This window comes from Phyllobates terribilis, unplaced genomic scaffold, assembly GCF_046119375.1.
Source record: "Phyllobates terribilis strain yellow unplaced genomic scaffold, ASM4611937v1 Scaffold_117__1_contigs__length_5270597, whole genome shotgun sequence".
Classification (NCBI taxonomy): Eukaryota; Metazoa; Chordata; class Amphibia; order Anura; family Dendrobatidae; genus Phyllobates; species Phyllobates terribilis.
The window spans coordinates 2,428,995-2,445,583 of record NW_027362877.1 but is presented as its reverse complement, the minus strand read 5'-3'; positions in this window follow the sequence as shown (position 1 = coordinate 2,445,583).

The window sequence follows — 16,589 nt, the reverse complement described above, 5'->3', positions numbered from 1 at the left end:
AAAACTTTTATTGAAAAATCCAAATTAAAATCATAGAAACATTAAAAAACAGATAGGAGCGAAACATCTCTGCGTTTCTACCTGGTATTTGTGTTCAGTTCTTCTTCATGACATAATAAATCACCAGTAACCGGCTTCTTATACACATCATAGGGTCTAATGCACAGCGGAGACCCCCAGCCCCAAATGGACATGTGCAAGTATGTCTACATTACCCCTATGGACGATCATATGTCCACAACAAAAAGCATCCGTGCAATAGAAGAATGAAGTGTCTGCATCTATAATGTGTATATTATATATAATTACTATAAAAGAGGAAAAAACACAATTCAGTAAATGGATACAAGGTCTGAAGGAAGATTCATATTACTGGGGAATCTGGAGTCCAATTCCAGAATCCACAAGGCTTCTCGGGGGTGTACTTTTTATATCAATCTCCCCCCTTAGCTGGTCTGGTGACATATTCAATACCCACAACTGTAAAGTGATTAATCCCTATTGTGTTGTATGAGATGTTGTGATGCTGGAGATGTATTACGTGTTGTGGGGCCAAGAACGTCCCTAACGTGACCCCCAATGCGGTGACGTAAGGGTCTGACCGTGCCCCCCCCCTATTGCAGCAGACAAGCTTCACAGTGTATGGTGTCAATGACGTGTGGAGCTACAACTAATGAGATGTCGGATATTATAGGGTTTATTATGGTTAGTAGATGCAGACATTTTTGCTTTGTGCACAGACTTGCACAAACCACATTTATTTCTCCCACATTCAATGAAACCTTTGGTGTTTGTCCTCCACGTGTCAGTTGTCTTTCTTGTTGCTGGATCCTTGTCGGTGTATAACATAGGTAAATGTTTTCTGGTAATATTCACTATATTATAGGAATCTTCTCTGCAGCCAGTATTGAATGTATCTCTAGACTGATGGATGTTTCCTTCTTTGTGGGTTTTCGGTAATGTATGAAATATTGGACATTGTGGGTGATTTTCCTTTAATCGTTCTATTTGTTTGGCATTAAGTACAGCCGATACCAAACCCTCCTCCAAAAGACAATGTAAGGGGGTATTGTATGAATTAGTAGGATCTCCATCTAGAGTGCGGCATATATTAGTATCGTCATCCATGTTCATAACCTCCGGCTCATACAACCCACTATCCAGAGCTGTGATCGAGCCCCCTTTATCTGCAGCTCTAATGACTTTATTAGGGCTGTGCTCAGGGCCGTATCTGGCATTCATGCTGCCCTAGGCACTTTAAGTGGTCACGCCCCCTACTGGTAATTCATACTAAAAGTGCTCACACCCTTTAGGCCCCCTTCACACGTACCGGAGACACACACGTACACCCATTATAATCTATAGGCTGCGCACATGTTCACACGGACCGGACATGTCCGTTTTTTGCCGGCAGCTCGGACGTCAGTACGTCCTGCACACAGATGACATAAAGTGTGACATCCGCACACACGTCTGTGTGACACGTGCCGGAAGAGAGCGCAGAATAGAAATGACAGATATTTAGGTGTTAGATATCCGTGAGATATATAATTACTGCCCTGTGTGTGGAGTTTACTGTACTTGTGTTTAGCTAATAAATGAAAAAAGCGATGTGGAGTCCTCCCTATTTTTGATAACCAGCAAAGGTAAAGCAGACAGCTGTGAGCGGATATTATCAGGGTGGGAAGGTCCTCGGTTACTGGGCCCTTCCCAGCCTAAAAATACCAGCCCTCAGCCGCCTCAGAAATGGCGCACCAATTCAGGTGCTTTGCACGGCTCTTCACGATTGCCCTGGTGCGGTGGCGATCGGGGTAATGGTGGTTAGGGTTGATGACAGCTGTGATTTGTCATAAAACACCGCTGTCTTCAAGCCCTCAGGTTAGTAATGGAGAGGGAAAGGAAAGAGATCCCAGCACTCACCTGTAGTCTATCAATCATTTATTCCACATCCACAAATCTGCAAAACGTTTCAGCTCCTCCAGAGCTTTTGTCAATTGTGGCCAATCACATAGAAATACAACATTTATATAGAAAAAAAAACAAGGAAATGACATCACAATGAAATAAAAAATGAAGAAAACCACAAACATTCATATAATCATATTAGTCTCATTATATAAAATACCGTATTTTTCGGACCATAAGACGCACTTTTTTCCTCCAAAATTTTGGAGGAAAATGGGGCGTGCGTCTTATAGTCCGAATGTTGGGGGGTGTGTATATTTATGTGGGGTGTGGGAGGAGCGGTATCGGTGGAGGAGTGGGCACAGGAGGCAGCGGCCGCCCGCTGCAGCCTACACTGTCCCCGCTGCTAAAGAAAATGAATATTCACTGCTCCCCACGACCATGAGGCGTGGGGAGCACTGAATATTCATGCTCCTTAATAGCGGTATACAGTGTAGCCGCGCTGCGGCTGCTGCTGGCTATCTCCTGTGCCCGCTGTTAAAGGGCATGAATATTCAACCTCTCCCCATGCCCATGGGCGTGGGGAGGGGGTGAATATTCATGCCCTTTAATGAGCATCACGGCTCCGCTGTGTGTCGGCTATGAAGGAGAGTGAAGTCACTGCTCCTCGCACACACAAACCCGGCATGGGGAGCAGTGACTTCCGGCAGCTGATCTCTCCTTGTGAGCCGCGCATGGCAGTGACGTCATGCTCGGCTCACATGGAGAGATCAGTGCAGGCAGACAGGACGCAGCGCTGGAGGAGAGAGAAGAGAGGTGAGTAGGAGTGTTTATTTTTTATGTGCAGCCTGATGGGGATTAGGGGGACCATGCATACTAGGACAGAGATTAGGGGTGCCATGCATACCAGGACAGGGATGAGGGGTGCCATGCATACCAGGACAGGGATGAGGGGTGCCATGCGTACCAGGATAGGGATTAGGGGTGCCTGCATACCAGGACAGGGATGAGGGGTGCCTTGCATACCAGGACAGGGATGAGGGGTGCCTTGCATACCAGGACAGGGATGAGGGGTGCCATGCATACCAGGACAGGGATGAGGGGTGCCATGCATACCAGGATAGGGATCAGGGGTGCCATGCATACCAGGACAGGGATGAGGGGTGCCATGCATACCAGGACAGGGATGAGGGGTGCCATGCATACCAGGACAGGGATGAGGGGTGCCATGCATACCAGGACAGGGATGAGGGGTGCCATGTATACCAGTACAGGGATGAGAGGTGCCATGCATACCAGGACAGGGATTAGGGGTGCCATGCATACCAGGACAGGGATGAGGGGTGCCATGCATACCAGGACAGGGACTAGGGGTGCCATGCATACCAGGATAGGGATTAGGGGTGCCATGCATACTATGATTGGGGATGAGTGGTGCCATGCATACCAGGATAAGGATGAGGGAGCCATGCATATCAGGATAGGTATGAAGGGTGCCATGCATACCAGGATGGGGATGGAGACCACATATAAAAGGAAGGGGGATGGCATATATACCAGGATGGGGGATATTGGCAGAATTGGGGGGCATTACCCCTATACCAGTGTCAGCAGAAGACCCCCTCTCCCTTTAAAGTGCATCATGACCACATTTTTTGCTTAAATTTTTATTTTTTTATTTTCCTCCTCTAAAACCTAGGTGCGTCTTATGGTCTGAAAAATATGGTATACACTGCTCAAAAAAATAAAGAGAGCACTTAAACAACAGAATATAACTCCAAGTCAATCAAACTTCTGTGAAATCAAACTGTCCACTTAGGAAGCAACACTGATTGACAATCAATTTCACATGCTGTTGTGCAAATGGAATAGACAATAGATGGAAATTATTGGCAATTATCAAGACACCCTCAATAAAGGAGTGGTTCTGCAGTTGGGGACCACAAACCATATCTCAGTACCAATGCTTTCTGGCTGATGTTTTGGTCACTTTTGAATGTTGGTTGTGCTTTCACACTCGTGGTAGCATGAGACCGACTCTACAACCCACAGAAGTTGCTCAGGTAATGCAGCTCATCCAGGATGGCACATCAATGCGAGCTGTGGCAAGAAGGTTTGCTGTGTCTGTCAGCTTAGTGTCCAGAGGCTGGAGGCGCTACCAGGAGACAGGCCAGTACACCAGGAGACGTGGAGGGGGCCATAGGAGGGCAACAACCCAGCCGCAGGACCGCTACCTCCTCGTTTGTGCAAGTAGGAACAGGAGGAGCACTGCCAGAGCCCTGCAAAATGACCTCCAGCAGGCCACAAATGTGCATGTGTCTGCACAAAAGGTTAGAAACCGACTCCATGAGGGCCCGACGTCCACAGATGGGGGTTGTGCTCACAGCCCAACACCGTGCAGGACGCTTGGCATTTGCCACAGAACACCAGGATTGGCAAAGTCGCCACTGGCGCCCTGTGCTCTTCACAGATGAAAGCAGGTTAACACTGAGCACATGTGACAGAGTCTGGAGACGCCGTGGAGAGCGATCTGCTGCCTGCAACATCCTTCCGCATGACCGGTTTGGCAGTGGGTCAGTAATGGGGTGGGGTGGCATTTCTTTGGAGGGCCGCACAATCCTCCATGTGCTCGCCAGAGGTAGCCTGACTGCCATTAGGTACAGAGATGAGATCCTCAGACCCCGTGTGAGACCATATGCTGGTGTGTTTGGCCCTGGGTTCCTCCTAATGCAGGACAATGCCAGACCTCATGTGGCTGGAGTGTGTCAGCAGTTCCTGCAAGATGAAGGCATTGAAGCTATGGACTGGCCGCCCGTTCCCCAGACCTGAATCCGATTGAGCACATCTGGGACATCATATCTCGCGCCATCCACCAACGTCACGTTACACAACAGACTGTCCAGGAATTGGCGGATGCTTTAGTCCAGGTCTGGGAGGAGATCCCACAGGAGACCATCCGCAACCTCATCAGGAGCATGCCCAGGCGTTGTAGGGAGGTCATACAGGCACGTGGAGGCCACACACAATACTCAGCCTCATCAGGAGCATGCCCAGGCGTTGTAGGGAGGTCATACAGGCACGTGAAGGCCACACACAATACTCAGCCTCATCAGGAGCATGCTCAGGCGTTGTAGGGAGGTCATACAGGCACGTGGAGGCCACACACAATACTCAGCCTCATCAGGAGCATGCCCAGGCGTTGTAGGGAGGTCATACAGGCACGTGGAGGCCACATACAATACTCAGCCTCATCAGGAGCATGCCCAGGCGTTGTAGGGAGGTCATACAGGCACGTGAAGGCCACACACAATACTCAGCCTCATCAGGAGCATGCTCAGGCGTTGTAGGGAGGTCATACAGGCACGTGGAGGCCACACACAATACTCAGCCTCATCAGGAGCATGCCCAGGCGTTGTAGGGAGGTCATACAGGCACGTGGAGGCCACACACAATACTGTACCTCATTTTGACATGTTTTAAGGACATTACATCAAAGTTGTATCAGCCTGTAGTGTGTTTTTCCACTTTAATTTTGTAGGTGACTCCAAATCCAGGCCTCCATTGGTTAATAAATGTGATTTCCATTGATGATTTTTGTGTGATTTTGTTGTCAGCACATTCAACTTTCTACAGAACAAAAGTATTCAATGAGAAGATTTCATTCATTCAGATCTAGGATGGGTTATTTCAGTGTTCCCTTTATTTTTTGAGCAGTGTATATACACAAAGATGAAAAAACGTCCATAACAAAGTATAATAACTATCAAATAAAATATTTAATTTTACACCAATACACATTGCCACAAATATATATATAGGCGTATATAGGAAATGCAAAAAAAACATACTAATTTTTATTTGCGCTATATAAACATATTCCGCAGCACTTTACAATTAAGCGGGGACATGTACAGACAATAAATTCAATACAAGGTAAGACAGTTTAAACAGTTACATTAGGAGCGAGGGTCCGGCCGCTTACAATCTACAAGGGAATGGGGGGACACAGTAGGTGAAAAGTGCTTGTTATTTCAGGTCTGACAATTATAATAAATAGGGATTTTCATATAAAGCTGCATGATCCGGTCATCAGCCCGTATGTATAAGTGCAATAATCTAGTATCGAGTTCAGTTATCTTGTGCATGGAGGGTGTGGAGACAAATGAAGAGTAGGGAGCAGATTCTGAATAATATTTAGAAGGAGGGAACAGGGGAAAGTTAATTTACTGAGTAGTTGAGGTGGTCGGCTTGTTTAAAGAGATGGGTTTTTAAAGCGCGTTTGAAGACATGGGGGCTAGGCATCAGTCGGATCGTCTGGGGTAGAGCATTCGAGAGAACTGGCGCAGCACGAGAGAAGTCTTGGAGACGGAGGTGCAAGGTTCAGATTATGAGGGATGTTAGTCTTAGGTCATTTGTAGAACGGAGGGCACGTGTAGGGCGATAGAGATGAGAGAGGAGATATAAGGCGGTGCAGAACTGTGGAGAGCTTTGTGGGTGAGTGCGATGAGTTTATATTGGACCCTGTAGCAAATGGGCAACCAGTGCAATGACTGGCACAAGATGGAGGCATCCGTGAAGCGGCTGGACAGAAATACGACCCTGGCTGCCGCATTCAGGACGGATTGGAGAGGAGAAAGTTTGGTAAGAGGGAGACCGATCAGAAGAGAGTTGCAGTAGTCCGGACGAGAGTGAATAAGAGCGACAGTAAGAGTTTTAGCAGTTTCAAAGGTGAGAAAAGGTCGGATTCTGGAGATGTTTTTAAGATGCAGGTGACAAGAGCGGGTGAGTGATCGGATATAGGGAGTAAAGGAAAGGTTAGTGTCGAATATGACCCCAAGGCAGCGGCCGTGCTGCTGGGAGTTATGGTTGAATCCTCCAAGGTAATTTCAATGTCAGGTAGAGTTGGGTTAGTAGAGGGGAGAAACACGAGAAGTTCAGTTTTGGAGAGATTCAGTTTAAGATAGAGGGAGGACATGATGTTAGAGACAGCGGACAGACAATCCTTGGTATTTTGTATTAGGGTAGGGGTGATGTCATGGGAAGAGGTGTATAATTGGGTGTCGTCAGCATAGAGATGATGCTGGAACCCAAATCTGCTGATTGTTTGTCCAATAGGGGCAGTGTATAGAGAGAAGAGGAGGGGGCCTAGGACTGATCCCTGCGGAACCCCGATAGTAGGGGACGAGGAGAGGAAGAGGAGCCAGAAAAAGATACAGTGAAGGAGCGGTCAGAGAGGTAGGAGGAGAACCAGGAGAGAACGGTGTAATTGAAGCCGATAGAGAGGAGCATAGTGAGGAGGAGCTGGTGATCCACAGTGTCAAATGCAGCAGAGAGATCCAGCAGATCAGCAGGGAGCAGTGACCTTTGGATTTAGCTGTTAGTAGATCATTAGAGACTTTAGTGAGGGCAGTTTCAGTGGAGTGTAAGGAGCGGAAACCTGATTGTAGAGGGTCGAGGAGAGAGTTATCTGGGAGATAGCGGATTAGACGGGAGTGGACCAAGCGTTCCAGGAGTTTAGAGATGAAAGGAAGATTAGAGACAGGTCTGTAGTTAGCAGTGCAGTTCTGGTCCAGGGATGGCTTTTTAAGTAAAGGGGTTATGATGGCATGTTTAAATGAGGAGGGAAAGATACCTGAAGAAAGAGAGAGGTTAAATATTTTAGTCAGGTGAGTGGTGACCACCGGTGAGAGAGACTGCTGGAGATGTGAAGGTTGTAGGTCGAGAAGAAATGAGAAGCTGGGTAACTTCTTCTTCTGTAACAGGCTCAAAGATGGCTAGTGAGCTTGAAGTGCGGCAGGGAAGGGGATCCAGGCACTGAGGAGATTGGGCTGAGATGTCCTGATGGATGTGGTTGATTTTTTCTAGGAAATAAGTGGCCAGATCCTCACCGCTGAGGTTGGTGATGGGGGCCTGTGCATTAGGTTTCAGGAGGGAGTTTAAGGTTTCAAAAAGTCGTTTTGGATTGTTGGACAGTGAAGTGATGAGGGGGGTGAAGTAGGATTGTTTGGCCAGATGAAGGGCAGAGTTATAGGTTTTGAGCATGAATTTATAGTGGATGAAATCCTCTGCTAAAAGAGATTTTCTCCACTGACGCTCAGCACACCTAGAGCAACGCTGAAGAAAACGTGTTTGCATCGTGTGCCAGGGCTGCCGTTGTCTGTGTCGGATCTTTCTGCGAGTAGAAGTAGCCGCTTCATCTAGGGCGCTCTTCACTCTATTATTGTAGTGTGACAATGCTAAGTCTGGACAGGAGAAGGAGGGAGGAGATGGGGGCTGAAGATGTGTGGAGATTGTCCATAAGCTGCTGGGTATTAATGGTACCTGTATTCCTAGAAGTGTGGTAAGTGGGGGTGTCCCGGGTGAGGAGACAATTCTTGACAGAGAAGGAAAGAAGGTTGTGGTCCGAGAGCAGGAGAGGGGAGTTAGTAAAGTCATGCAGCGAGCATAGACGGGAGAAAACCAGGTCGAGAGTATTCCCGTCTTCATGTGTAGGAGAGTTAGTAACTATAATATAATAATAATCTTTATTTTTATATAGCGCTAACATATTCCGCAGCGCTTTACATACATTATCTAGTGTTGAGCGAATATGTTCTCTTCCGAGTATGCATGATTTGCAACTGTTTGACAGCTTTATTACATGTGAGGAATGTGTTAGAAATAGACATTCCTTACATATAATAAAGCTGTCAAACAGTTGCAAATCATGCACACGGGAGCGATTCAAACATATCACTGAGCAGCTGTAAATACTCGGAGCTCGGCCCGAGCATACTTGCTGAAAGGGTTAACAGAACATACTCGCTCAACACTATTAGTAACCTGTGAGAAACCGAATGAGGGGGTTAGAGAAAGTAGATGAGAGGCAGATTGGGAGAGGAGATCATTGATGGGGATGTTAAAGTCTCCCATGATGAGGGTGGGGATGTCACAGGATAGAAAGTGAGGAAGCCAGTTGGCAATGTGATCCAGGAACTGGCGGCAGGAGCCTGGAGGGCGATACACAACTGCCACTCACAGGGAGAAGGGTTTGAAGAGTCTGACGATGTGGACTTCAAAGGAAGGAAACATAAGTTAGGGAACTGGGAGGATGACCTGGAAAGCACATTGTGGTGAAAGGAGCAAACCAACACCTCCACCTTGTGTATTCTCAGGTCTGGTTGTATGTGAAAATTTCAGCCCACCAAATGAGAGAGCAGCAGCTGCGGTGGTGTCTGAATGCTGGATCCAGATTTTTGTAATAGCCAGAAGGTTAAGGGAATTAGAGAGGAAAAAATCGTGAGTGTAAGTTAGTTTGTTACACACAGACCGTGCGTTCCAGAGGGCACAATAGAAAGCAATAAGAGAGGGCATGCACTGAATGTTACTAAGATTAGCAGGGTTTCTATATGCAGCTGGAGAAGAGTGGTGTATGCTAGTGCAGGGAGGCCCAGTGTTGGGGGAATGTGTTAAAGGGCGGACGAGATGTGAGAAAGCAGAAGTTAAAACAAGTAAGATAATAATCATCGTACCATTTAACTATACGCACCAAAGTCTAAAAAACATATATCATAATTCACCCACAACACATTCTAATTCTCCTCTGTATATCATAAATGGGAAGGAAAAATTATTGACCTACTTTATATATTATTTATTTTAAATTTTTTGCAATCTCCACTTTTAAATCTGTATCTGCCGCCTGCAGTCTATCAGCAGTCAACAAGATTAAATCCAGGGAACACTTATTAATCTGCTCGAATTGATCGCAGAAAGTCCCATCCTCTGAAAACAGAGTGGGGCGCAGATGGACTCGCAGTCCTCGCGATAGGCGTTTTTCTCCACAGTATTCCATTACAGTTGCAGCATGAAGTTCATAGGAGACTCACCTTTTGGTTTCTTTTCCCAGTCACGTCTCCTGAATTCACTTGTGGATATTTTGAGAAAGTCCGTAGATATCGTTGTCTGAGACAGAATACCAGGTGATAGAACAAGTGAGTGCTCCTAGGAGAGGAGGCGGTATTAAGAGAAGGTTATTAAGGAGGGAAGCCTTCTGGATATTGACTGTAAATCGTCTGTCTCCTAAAGGCCTGAATCTAGAGTATAATGTGAGTCCGTCAGTAGAGCTGGGGGACAAATGTCCCCTTTCTCTTCTTTCTTCTTGCAGACAGTACAGACACGGTGGTCTCGCTGGAGCACAGATACCGCATTGTGCAGTAACACATCTATGGTTATAGAAATGATCGGGGTCAGGAATGAAGTTGAGATTTGATGAAGGTTTTTTATGGATAGAGCAACATTGGATTCCGGGGAAGAAGCTTTCACATTACTATTTGTGGCTTCGGTTCTTATGTTGTGATAATGTCGGTATACTCATTGGTTTTTCAGTATGTAGACAGTGATCAGGTCATAGAAGGGTTATGGGTTTAGAATTGCTTTCATTTCTCATTGGGTGAATATTTTAATATCTGAACGGACGACTAAATTATCAGCATTAGAACATTTTAATAAAAAAAATAGGAGAAAAAAAGAATAATTAAAATATTAAAAATTCTCCAGACCCTGATCACAAGATGGCGCCGAGAACTCTGCACAACAACATGGAGAGGAGGAGATGGCGCGGGAGGATGCTGAGGCAGAGTCGCACCCGGAGGAACCTGAGCCTACGTAAAGACAGGTATCTGTACTACTCCGCTCTGCTATACAAGACACAGACGTATCTCTTAGGCCGGGGTCCCACTAGCGTACGGTATGCGATGCGAGACCCCCCGATGCGATATGCTAATGACACTCGCTGCTGCTCTGCTGCGAGCGGGAGCCGAATGTCAGTGCTCCATGCTCTGATCCTCTCGCACGGCTGCGGAGGGGACGGGGAAATCACTATCTCCATCTCCTCTGCTGCTGGCATTGGCGGGAATCGCACTGCACTCGGGTGGTATCTGAGTGCAGTGCGATGTTTCACACGCACCTGTAGATTATATGGGTGCGTGCGATCCGATCGGAGCTGGAAAACAAAACGCCGCTGAGCAGAGAATCCGAGGATTACTGGGTCCGGACGCAGTCTGGGGTTTTATCGGATTGAAGTGAGAGCGAGCCCTGACTGGGGAAACAGGTGAACTTACTATAGATGTGGACCTGATGAGACTACTGGACTTACAGAACCTCCGGGAGCAGAGAAATCCTCATCACTGGAGAAAGCGGCCACTATGTGACGTCAGAGGGAGGAGGAGCCGGAGGAGCGACTGCGCCGGGATCATCTGCAGATCTGGGCGGGGCAATGGCCCCTGAGGGGGAGGAGCTGCGGTGACGTCATCACTGTCACATGACCGCAGCCTCATCACAGCTCCTTCACCATTATAATAACTTTATAGTTTATAGAATCATTACAGTCTGTGAGGAAACACTGCGGAGCCAATCAGAGCAGAGACAACAGGCCGGGACAGATAGCTTCTGCGCGCTGCCTCCAACAACCAGCAGAGGGCAGCAACACAGAGACAGCGTGTGATCCTGACTATGAGACAGAGAGACGGCGGAGGAGGGGGAGAGACACCACAGGAAGAGGCTGCTGCACTGAGAGCGGAGGACCTGTGGTGACGTCACCGTCATGTGATCAGGGGCGGAGCTCAGGAAAGGCAGAGACTACATACACCTGGGCTAAATGACGTCATACCCATGTGACTTGATGATGTCACCGGAAGGGGCGGGGCTCTGCTCTCCATTGCTCTCTGCTGCTGAGGCTGTGGTGATTACTCTGAGGAGCTGAGGTGATTTGGGGGCGCAGATAAGTGGATGTTCCTGTATGGGGGCTGCACAGGGAGCGGGGGGGATTCTGAAGGTGTGAGACTGCGTGGGTGAGGAGGGGGTCCTGTTACTTGCATGGAATCTCCCTGACCCCCTGCTGGAGGTGTAGTTACCACCGTGACCGTCCCCCTGCTGGCGGTGTAGTTACCATGGTGACCATCCCCCCCCCCCTTGCTGGCGGTGTAGTTACCATGGTGACCATCCCCCCGCTGGCGGTGTAGTTACCATGGTGACCATCCCCCCGCTGGCGGTGTGGTTACCACGGTGACCGTCCTCCTACGAGGCTGATAATGAGCGGTCAGATCGGTGGAGGAGGCCGCGGTGGAGTTTGTGGCTTTTCCTCCAGATTCTTCCTGATAAATGTCGGATATTTGGGGCAGAATTCAGTGATTGTCGTTATATCGTCCCCTGTGATCTCCATCTTCTCCTTTATCATGAAGACGCCGGCAGGACGAGATCCCTCCAGCTGATCCAGTGTTCATCCCTCCTTCTCCTGAATGACCCCGAGGATGGACGAGGACGAGACCACCAGAAGATTATTACACTTCACCCTGGAGATCATCTCCCTGCTGAGCGGAGAGGTAACTCCTCTACATTTCTATCAGCTTTATTGTGTTATGGAACAAGTCCGACATCAGGAAGAGGAAATCCAGAAGAGGAAGAGAAGGATTCTTTACTGTAAGAGCAGTGATTGTGTGCAGCTCTCTGCCAGGAGGAGTTGTCATGGGGATTCCCTATAAGAGCTGTAGAGGGGCCTGGATGTCTGTCCTGAGTGTAATAATATTCCAGGTTATGGCCCCAGATTACTGGAGACGGTTATTGATCCCGGGATTTCTACTGATTGTCAGATCTGGAGTCGGGAAGGAATTCTTCTCCCTAAGTGTCTCTCTCCATACACAGGATTACACAATAGTGAGGAAGACACCGGGGGAGGGTGTGACTCCCATCATCCATCTCCAGGAGTCAGGAGGGCGGAGCCCGGGCCCCATCACAGAGCCTCCCCCGCACCCCCCGATACATGAGAGGAAGAAGAAGAAGATCCTAGAGCTCAGCAACAAGATGATTGAGCTGCTGAGCGGAGAGGTGACTGCTGGGACATTATACAGGACAGCACTGGAGGATTCTGAGTGATGACCGGAGAGGTGACTGCTGGGACATTATACAGGACCGCACTGGAGGATTCTGGGTGATGAACGGAGAGGTGACTGCTGGGACATTATACAGAACAGCACTGGAGGATTCTGGGTGATGACCGGAGAGGTGACTGCTGGGACATTATACAGGACAGCACTGGAGGATTCTGGGTGATGACCGGAGAGGTGATTGCTGGGACATTATACAGAACAGCACTGGAGGATTCTGGGTGATGACCGGAGAGGTGACTGCTGGGACATTATACAGGACAGCACTGGAGGATTCTGGGTGATGACCGGAGAGGTGATTGCTGGGACATTATACAGGGCAGCACTGGAGGATTCTGGGCGATGACCGGAGAGGTGACTGCTGGGACATTATACAGGACAGCACTGGAGGATTCTGGGTGATGAGCAGAGAGGTGACTGCTGGGACATTATACAGGAGAGCACTGGAGGATTCTGGGTGATGACCGGAGAGGTGACTGCTGGGACATTATACAGGACAGCACTGGAGGATTCTGGGTGATGAGCAGAGAGGTGACTGCTGGGACATTATACAGGACAGCACTGGAGGATTCTGGGTGATGAGCAGAGAGGTGACTGCTGGGACATTATACAGGAGAGCACTGGAGGATTCTGGGTGATGAGCAGAGAGGTGACTGCTGGGACATTATACAGGACAGCACTGGAGGATTCTGGGTGATGTCCGGAGAGGTGACTGCTGGGACATTATACAGGACGGCACTGGAGGATTCTGGGTGATGTCCGGAGAGGTGACTGCTGGGACATTATACAGGACGGCACTGGAGGATTCTGGGTGATGTCCGGAGAGGTGACTGCTGGGACATTATACAGGGCGGCACTGGAGGATTCTGGGTGATGAGCAGAGAAGTGACTGCTGGGACATTATACAGGACAGCACTGGAGGATTCTGGGTGATGACGGTTTCGTTGTTGTCAGGTTCCTATAAGGTGTCAGGACGTCGCTGTCTATCTCTCCATGGAGGAGTGGGAGTATCTAGAAGGACACCAGGATCGGTACCAGGAGGTGATGATGGAGGAGCTCCGGCCTCTTAAACCAGGTTCGCTGTAGATGACGTGTAATGATGAATCTACCATTTTCGGCTTTTCTCCTCTTTTTTTGCCTTGCACATGTGACTCTTGCGCTGATGTTCTCGCTCCCTCCCTGTCTCGTCTTCTCCTCTCCCCTCCCCCATTGCTCACACAGGAGAGTGATTGTCAGCAGCGTTTGATTTTAGATTCTGTGGATATATCAGCAGATTTCCGATTGTGTTTGGAGGACAATGAAGCCTCATAAGGCGACAGCAGAAGAAATATTAGGAAGATTCATCTCTTCATGACATAGTGGCCGATTAGTAATGAGGACTATGAAGGGTCGTTCCTCCTGAGCTTGTTGGGGTCTCAGGACTCCTGTTCTGGTGACTGATGGGGTCCTTTGTCCCCTGATCCGACGTCCCACACTGGGCGGTTACTCTGGTGACGTCCCTCCCCCGGTATCAGTATGGTACAATATAAGGGAGGGCCCTGCTCACAGTCTACATGTTAGGGGGGAATAGAAGGAGTTTTTTTATCGGACACGACCAGAATAAGATGTTACACGTCTCTGAGGTCTCAGATTTGTAGTGATTTACATTTATTGTGCATTGTTCCTTACAGGGAACCTGTCTGGTTGGATATCGCCAATAACATGCACATATGGGGTTAATCTGCTGGTTAATAGCATTAGGGAGGTGCCCGGCCGCTGTACTCAGTGTGCGGCACCCGGAAGCCGCCGGCTTTCAGTCATGCAGGCGCCAACGCACCTACTGTCACCGTACGCAGCACTGAGCGGCGTCTGTAACTGCGCCCGGGACTGAGACTGGCAGCCGGCTCAGCAGTGCATCAGTACAGAGCGACCGTCACTCAGTGTCGGGGCACAGTTACAGCTGTCGCTCACAGTGGTGACTGTAGCTACACCTTCTTGATTCCTTGGGATTACAGTCTGGCCTATGCATTTTTTGTGAGGGTGGTAGTAGTGGCGAGGGACTGTTGTGTTCCTACACCCTGGCTCCCTGACAAAGACAAATGACCCAATTCTCCTGTGCTGTGCGTGTGGTGCAGAACACTCACGTGTTGGTCGCAGATCTCTGCCGTCTTCGGTTTTCCTCTTCAGTAACCGCCGCACACACGATAGGGGACTTCCACTCCGTTTTATAAAAAAGAACTTTACTTAACAGTCCAACTTCACCATGAGGGAACACGCAGTATTGGGCGCATCCTTTTCCAGGTGCACAGTTCATTGCACAGCATATGTTAATATTCACCGTCTGTTTCTCCTGAGATGTCCCTTCCATAGTGCACCTCTTTGGCCTCTGAGACCCTCGCAGTTTTTAGAGTCCCGTTCCATTTCCTCTGTACTATTCCCCGTCTGACTTCCCCTTCTGGGAAGATTTTGAGACAAGTTACTCTGCTGACTCCTGTGGACCGTAGGCCCCGAACATTAAGGGAAAGTCGTTTTAGAGTTCCTAACGTTCCTCTGCTGCTGGTCGGACCGGGTTTCTGTGCCCCCTGGACCTCCAGCTACTGCTCTGTCACATCCCTCCCTCACAACTAACTGACAGGAAAAACCGTTACTCCGCCCTCGCCTAATCTCCTCCCCTTTTGACTGGGCCAATCACCAATCCTCCTTCGGTTGCTGGGCAGACTTCCCCGTTACTCCCCTGCTGCAGTCACTAAACCTCCTGGTAACTACCCCGGCTCCTCCTGCTCTGCAGCTATTGCTAAACACAGTAACTGTTTCTATCCTAAACTATTGCGTTCACCACTACACTGTACCCAATTCCTAATAATAATAATACGTTTCATTTATATAGTGCCAACATATTCCGCAGCACTTTACAATTAAGCGGGGACATGTACAGACAATAAATTCAATACAAGGTAAGACAGTTTAAACAGTTACATTAGGAGTGAGGGTCCGGCCGCTCGCACGCTTACATTCTACAAGGGAATGGGGGGACACAGTAGGTGCAAAGTGCTTGTTATTTCAGGTCTGACAATTATAATAAATAGGGATTTTCATATAAAGCTGCATGATCCGGTCATCAGCCCGTATGTATAAGTGCAATAATCAAGTATCGAGTGCAGTTATCTTGTGCATGGAGGGTGTGGAGACAGATGAATAGTAGGGAGCAGATTCTGAATAATATTTAGAAGGAGGGGACAAGGGAAAGTTGGTTTACTGAGTTGTTGAGGTGGTCGGCTTGTTTAAAGAGATGGGTTTTTAAAGCGTACTTGAAGACATGGGGGCTAGGCATCAGTCAGATCGTCAGGGGTAGAGCATTCCAGAGAACTGGCGCAGCACAAGAGAAGTCTTGGAGACGGAGGTGCGAGGTTCAGATTATGAGGGATGTTAGTCTTAGGTTATTTGTAGAACGGAGGGCACGTGTAGGGCGATAGGCAGAGATGAGAGAAGAGATGTAAGGCGGTACAGAACTGTGGAGAACTTTGTGGGTGAGAGCGATGAGTTTATATTGGACCCTGTAGCGAATGGGCAACCAGTGTAATGACTGGCACAAGATGGAAGCATCGGTGAAGCGGCTGGACAGAAATACGACCCTGGCTGCCACAGTCAGGACGGATTGGAGAGGAGAAAGTTTGGTAAGCGGAAGACCAATCAGAAGAGAGTTGCAGTAGTCCAAACGAGAGTAAATAAGAGCGACAGTAAGAATTTTAGCAGTTTCAAAGGTGAGAATAGGTCGGATTCTGG